This window comes from Falco rusticolus, chromosome 6, assembly GCF_015220075.1.
Source record: "Falco rusticolus isolate bFalRus1 chromosome 6, bFalRus1.pri, whole genome shotgun sequence".
NCBI lineage: Eukaryota > Metazoa > Chordata > Aves > Falconiformes > Falconidae > Falco > Falco rusticolus.
In genome coordinates, this window is record NC_051192.1 from 36497163 (window position 1) to 36504987 (window position 7825).

The window sequence follows — 7825 nt, forward strand, 5'->3', positions numbered from 1 at the left end:
GCACCCACACACACGCCAGTGTGTTCCATCTGTTCAAGCTGTTCAGTAGCCTTTCCAAACACCTGCCTGCACAGTCCTGACTCTCCCTCGCACCAGCACAAGCAACCATTTAACAGGAAGACAGATATGCACCTGCAAAATCGCTTATTTTGAGAATTTTTTATATGGACCCACCTGACTGCTTGAAAAAGGTGATAAAGTTATCAATAGTTTTGTGGAAGGGAGATTTTCCAAGCCTCGAAACCGTGGCCAGAAAGATTCAAGTAGACTCCTCCAACTACAACTTGTTACATTGTGTGCTATGAGTAACTGTTTTGTTTAAGCAATGGTGTTTTGAGGCTTGTTTTCTTTTTGAAAGTAAAAGATAAGTAAGTGTGTGTGTGCGAGTGTGTGTCCACCAAAAATTTCTTCAAAGTATTAAAAATCAGTTGTTATTGGGCCACAACCCACTGCCATGTGCCTGAACGCTACACCACTGAAGTCAAAGGAATTTCTTTCTATTATCTCCCAGTGTCAAGGTCAAGCCTATGACGACCAACTGTGTCATGTAAAAACCCATACAGAACTGCCCAGCGGAGTAGTTCATTTTTTCTGCAAAATCAAGTCAACAAACCCATGTGCACTGATTATGCTGTTAGATAAGGCAACTTGAGAAATAGAATGCCATTATAATTATGGATATTAACATTAATTAACAATATGATTAATTAGCATTACAGAAACAAGCAGATGAGATCTTAAAGGATCTGCAGTGAAATCATGGTGAAGCTTGCTGTGTGTGTGAAGGGTCTGTTTCATACCACCTCCCAAAGAGTGTTACACTCAAAACTGGCTTTGAAGTCCAGCTTACCAAATGTCCATCAGTTAGTACCTCATTATGGAAAAGTAAAATAAACAGGAACATCAGCAAAGCAGTACAATTGTATGACAAACACAAAATAATATATTCCTTAATGTTCACCTAGTGGAGAGATTCAGTAGCTCACTTGGAGCTACCACAAAGTCTGTGAAAAACTGCACTTCTGTTTTGAGCAAGATCTGGTTCTAGGGCACTTGTGGGAACAGGGAAGAAGAGAATCGGAAAAATGGGCCTGCTGTACAAATGAAACCAGGAATATCAGGCAGAAACAAAGCTCCCTTGAACTCAAGCCAGTTACTGAAACAGAGGACACTGGTAGCTACCAAGTTGCCCTGTGTCTTGGAGTGGCTTTTGGACCATTTGTGTTACAAGTCTGACAAATCACAAGGTGTCCCATTACCTCAAACTCCCCAGGGGCCAGCTGCACCCCGCTGTACAAGACTTCTGGAAAGACGTAATTGGTGCCAAACGTGCCGCTGAGGGAGAACATCTCAAACTTGGTCTGAGCCGTCTCCACGGGCTGCCCGCATGTGTTCCGGTCCGTGCTCTTGCACTTGAGCAGCGTGCATATCTGCAGGGAGGAGGATACAGAAAGGCAAAACACCGCTAAGCTTTCAGCAATCAAGAGCTAGGTCTGATTGTAAGAAAAGCTGTCACGGTGAAGAAATGATCCAATACATCTTATTTATTTAGGACAAGAGGATCTGTGGGTGGCACTTGAAACTTTGCAAAAAGGCAGTTCTTTGCCAGCACTGCAGAAGACCCCTGTGTCTGTGTGTATACATGCTGTTTATGTGTGTCTTCATGTATAATGCATATGCATGTAGTCATAGATGTAGAACAGTTTGTGACCTAGGGAAGTTACTTCAGCTCTGGCTGAGTTTCCTAAAGAACTGAATCAATATTTATTTGCCTGCTCTAGTGAGAATACTCTATAAAGATATAGAGAAAAGATAAAAAGATCTAGAACATTAAAAAAAAGCCTGACAGCAAAATCTAAAAGAATAGTAAAAAAAACCAAAACACTGACAAGCCATGTGGATACAAATGTTATAGAAACACATTTAGTTTCTCAATATTTTTTAGATAACTGCATGTTAGAGAATCACATCAACACAATGGTAAATACCACCGAGCAGAAAACTGCTCTCTGTTGTGACAAGAGCATCCCTAAGGACACAGGGAGAACTCTACAATCTTCCTTCCCTTTTGTACACATATATGGAAACCTCTCTGAAGTGTTATAGAACAGTGTCAATGCAAGGTCTTCACTTTCATCATTCATAACAGAGAGAGAAAAGCAGAATCAACACCCCTAATGAACTCAAAATGCATAAATGCATCATGAAGAAAACAAATGTTTTCAAAGGGGTCTAAAAATGTCAGTCAATAATAAGACAAATGCAAATGGGCTGCAAAGAGAGTACTGCAGCCTTCCCACTGTACAAATAAGAACAGAAAACCTTTACCTACAAATAATACTTTCCCTCAACAACATGTAGCCCATCAAAGGCACCCAGAACATAAATGTCATCTTTCCACTTCTCTGCCATCTTGTAACTGAGATGGCAACAGAGGTCCTGCTGGCAAATGGCACAATTTCCCTCGGGTTCGGTGAGCTCCATGAAGGAGAAGATACCATCGTAAATGACCCCATTGAAATAGTGGTTGTTTAATGGAAGCTGTTCGATTCTGCTGGCATACAATTTCCAGTAAACATCAGCAGGATAGTCAGGAGAGAGACGTGGGTGTGAACTCAGTTCTGTCACCAAAAGGTGACCATTTTCCATTTCTGTATTGTAATAATACGCTCTTGGACCACCTGGGGCCTAAATACCATTCCCTGCAAACATGACACCAGAAAACTTTTAATTTGAAAGCAAGTATATGGGACAAGTAAGCAATCTTCGCTAATTAAACATGTGCCAAATTTTAGTCTAATGTTTACCAGATTGTTTTAAAACTACACCTTCACAGACTACAAGCTAACTTGATGCTTTTTGAAAGCAATAGAAAGTAGACCAAACTCTGATGTTTCAATGTCTTGTCAGTGACAAGATTACTGTAATAATTATATGCCATTATATGTGATTTAAGTAGCTGAAGTGACCAAGTTCCTCATTGGGTTTAGCTGCATTAGCAATCAGTATTTCTGATTAAAATGAACGGTAACACTGTCAAGTCAAAAAAATCTATAAGGGAAAGATATTACAAAAAGTCACATCTTTACGCAAGCTCTTTACATAAATACATAAACCTTTAAAGCCCAGATTAAAATCTATTCATAAAGAATATGGATTGTACAACACAGGGTCATCCATGACTGAGAACTAAAGGAACGGCCCATATCTGCTTTTATTCAGAAGGCAAAGTTTAGGGCTACATTTGAGCCACACCAGGAAGTTTCTCTCACTTCTGCAAGCACATGCCCAAAACACTTGTGCTTGACTTCTAGCCTCTGCTCAGGGGAAATACACAGTGGAACCAGAGCCTGCAATGAAGGCCCAAGGTCTCCCATCCAAAGGCGATGTTTGCAGGGCTCGCCGCGTTTCTCAGAGTTAGGTTTCCACCTAGTGGAGAAGAAAAAGTCTGGGCCTTCACATGACCAAAACATCCATCTACAGCGGGGTCAGATTAAGGATCACATGGGTAAACTCCCAGGACCGACCATTTAACAAGTAACTAAAGGTGTTCTAGTCAACTTAAGAGCTTCTGAGTTCTTATACATCACATTTTAATTTTCTTCTTACCTGTACAAGTTCTCTCGTCCTAGTCCTGTTGACACGCATGCACACCTAAAGCTGATGGGAATTTCTGCTCAGGTCAATTGCACTACATAGATATAAATGTTGCCCATACAAACAAGATCAATTAGAGCAATATTACATTATCTGCCATAACTAAAGTGGAGCTGAGTGTATTTGCTGAAAGAAAGTTGACGCTCATTCCCATGGGCTGAGTGAAACTGGACAGCTGACACCAGTGGAAGAGTGTTACCCCAAGCAGTTGGGAACAGCACCGAGTCAGCCTGAAATCTGCTTGCCAAGACCACAGCTGGGTCAAGACAGAATGTCAGATATCTGCACGAGTGAAAATGCCAACATAGCCAAAGGAAGTATTGATAGTTACAAATTCTGGATCCTTAGGGCAATTAAACTGTCACAAAAAGGTTGTACTGCTCATGGAAAGGAAAAAAAAAAGATTAGAAAAGAAATCAAACCATTTAAATCAGACTAATATAATACTCATTCACTTAAATACAATTAATGGAGAATATGTTTTGTGAATATGCTATATCTTAATTTTGAAAAGGACAATTGATACCACTGCAAGAGGAGTCAAGCACAAATATCCATGGTTCTGATCTATAGTGAAGGGGATTTGTATTAGCAAGTTTTGGACATTCATGTTTTAAAATCTCATGTGCTGCTTCCTATTGAGAAGCAGTAAAAATAGAGGCATTATTGAGTTGTAATTAATTTAAGTGCTTGCTATTGAATTCAGAATAGCAGTAACAAAGATATCTTGAGGCAGTGGCTTTCAACTGCCCTCTGACACCTGACTCTACGTGCAAATACATTTAAGCCTGGGAAGCAGCTTGTCTCTCACATCTTTAATCACCCGAGGATCACGTGCTCCCCGAACACTGTGGGTAACAAGCCACCAGTTTCCCTTCTGAGCCAAAGACAACGTTGGTGTTGTACCGCTAGTGACCATCACTCGGGCACCTTGGATCACTGGAATTACGTGGCTTCTTATCTCTCAGATTCACAATCACACAGATGGAGTTACCCCTTGCCAGACAGCTCAGTCTTACCAGCACAAGTGAGGGAGCAAACCTCAACAGCAGGGAAGGAAGAAAGGAAGTAAAATATCAAAACCAGTCAACCCATAAAAATGCCAACACTAAGACTACAGATCACAAGGATGATAGCTGTAAATTAGTCATATCTAATACAAGACTGTCACTTTCTGTTATTCAACAGAAGGCAGCGGTTTTGCGCTTCAAAGCTTCGTGTGCTGAAACCCTGGCTTCACTTCCCATTAACTGAGGAATACAGGGCTTTCCCTGCAGTGAAAGTGAATCTTTGCACCTTCAAGTCTTCCTTCTGCTGCCGGCCTGTGGCACAGCGTTGATGTTACACCGACACATGGGCTAATCTCAGCTGTTCTGCTTCAGCTCTTGATTTGGCTGCTGTGCTGAGGTAGCTTAGGATTTGTTTCTTCCATGGTGCATTTTGTTATCTTTCATGAAGTATTCCAGCTTCAAAAAATGGTACAGTTTATTAAGGAAAGTAACAGAATAAAAAGATTAGCATTTCATGAATCAAAAAGACAGATTTGAAATTGTGCAGCATATCCTTTCAGTAGAAGCTGGTATCTTACCCACAAATATTCTTAATATTCACATATCTTATTTTTCTACAACGCATTACTAAGATGTGGATTCTGTTAAGTTTTTGTTTTTCTTTTAAATAAATCTCAAACTTTACAAGTATACTAACTAAAATAAAAAGAATTACAGCAAGCAAAAATGACAGAAAAAAAAGATGTCAACTGAAGCTATTTAATGGCAACTACATGATGCCTAACCTGCCTTCATTTCACAGCAGTTGTTTGAAGACATTTAAAACTATCAACCACCACTCCTAAAGGCAGCTGTCTTTCCCATCAGATTGTTCCCCCATGCACAGTAGGGACAGTATCTTCCAGGATCAGCACATGGAATCCAGTCCACCTGTGGCTCTGGGATATCCTCAAGATAAGGATATATTGTTTCCCTTGTGAAGACCTAGCCATAAATGCCATCTTCAGGAGTCACAATTATATGGGCACCCTGGTACCAACGTGCAAAGCCCAAAAATACTACTAAGAAAAGGAATAAATGGTCAGTTTACCAAAATGAAGTCTCTAAGGAGGTCATAATACATGTCTGGCTACTTCTTTGAAGGCTGCTTCCAAAATTGCCATATTTTTCCCTATCGTCATCAAGGCCTCCTCAGGAGAAACTGGCACTTCAGTGATTCTATGATTCTAAGACCATGCTGTACTCGTATGACGGCTGCAACGCAGCTGTCCAGGTCACAGGCTTCCAGAGCAGGCAGCACCAAAAGCACAGCAGAGGCATAGGCTTTAGGAAGACCCATGGCTGGAGCAACCAAGTCACCCAAGGAGATGTCAGGGGCAAGCAAAGATGGGGGCCTTAAAAGGGAAAGTCTTGCATGAAACCTGGGAATTCCCCAGAGTGGCAGAAAGCCAACACCTGGGGATGCAATCACCCTGCCTGGAAAGTCTCACAAGTGTCAAAGGCAAGAGAGCCGCCAGCATTGAGCAATTCTGCCTTACACCACTGGCAGAGAAGTCATGGCGAAGTCACCGCTGTGCTGCAGCTGAAGAAACACATCACCTGCCAGATCTGCAAATAATGATTCAGGTGTGGCATGGCTGTAGTAATGCAGTTCAAGGCAAGCCCAGGTCACAGCAGGAAAACAAGCCAGAATTTGTGAAATCTCTGCACAGCCACATTCCTGCCCAAAGCCGAGGGCACGGGCTGCAGGAGGCAGGCAGCCCTTCCCCAGCTTGGTGCTGCCGCATGGGCACTGCCTGGGCCACCCCAGCTCAGGGCTGCTCCCATCTAGGTCAGTGTAGTTCATCACAGCTTCACAGATCGTACAGCTGTGTCCGTTACAGCAGGGCATTGAGCCCTGCCATGCAGGAGGCCAGCACAGCCCTAGCCAAGGGGTTGCTGAGTTTCCCATAGGAGTTGCCACTGCTCTGCTTTAACCATGGTTCCAGGACCCCTGGACAATCACGGCAGGAGAACGTGCTTGTGAGTCCATTTGAACAACAAACCTGGACACCAGGACTCCTCTTCAGATTTCTTTTGCCTCTATTGTGCACATGAAAGAATGAAGAGGGGAGAAGATGTGTTGCCAGAAAGCCAGAGGGGTTCGTTAAACCTGTCCAGTTTCCACTGGAGGTCTGATGAAGTTCATGCATTGCAGGACAGCTCATTAATTCCAATGACATTTGTGCTCTTCCTGATAATCCTAGCCACTTCAAGTCCTAACAGCACAAGTCAGGTAAGCGAACAACTCATTCCACAAAGAGAGCTAATTTAAGTCTCATGTCTACAGATCTGCATCTTGTGCATCTGCATCTACCTCCAGTCCTCTCAGCTCCTTCTCACCTGCTTCACCATCAGCACTGGCAGGGTCAGCACTTCATAATAGGCTGAGGTGTACATTCCTAGTTCCAGTCTAACACCCAATATAAAAGGAAAGGGAGGTATTGCCAGGATATTCCCAGGGGAAGCTTCTGGTGCCCTGATGCTTCACAGTTCAGCTGGCTACCAGAGCAGCTCTTGCTAGAGCCCTTTTTGGGAGAGAAAGAAAGAAGTACTTGTCATGTAAACTCCAGTAGCTATTCACAAGAGAAAATTATTGGAAATTGCTAAGACTAGACCATTTCTCTCATTTAGGGGAAAATGGATCCCACAGAGAACCCCTTCTAGGACCCAGTTCTGGCCTCAAGGACAAATGAAAAGACTTCTGCCACGGCCAAGGCTGAGAAGTGTGCCAGTCATACCCTTACCTCACTTCCCAATGTGTTTTACTGCTGAGCATCCAGAGGAGATGAGGAGATCATTTTTTCCCCATTGTTGGAAAAGAGTAGCCCCTCATTTTATAGATTTACTGCTGCAGAGGCAATCAGTTACAAACATTCCAGCTGGCATTTATGAGTAAAACAGATCTCATACATACCAAGCCGAGTCTTCATATATAATACAAACATACATACACATGATGCAAAGTCTCCTCCAGGACCAAAGGTCAGTTAATTCTGTATAGAGATGCTAACTTTTCGTTACTTTTGCCTTCTGTTTTCAGCCACTTTCGAGATAATACAAGTGCTGGTAGACACAAAGTCTTTTAGACTCTTGTTGTCTAAGAAAAATCACAAAAC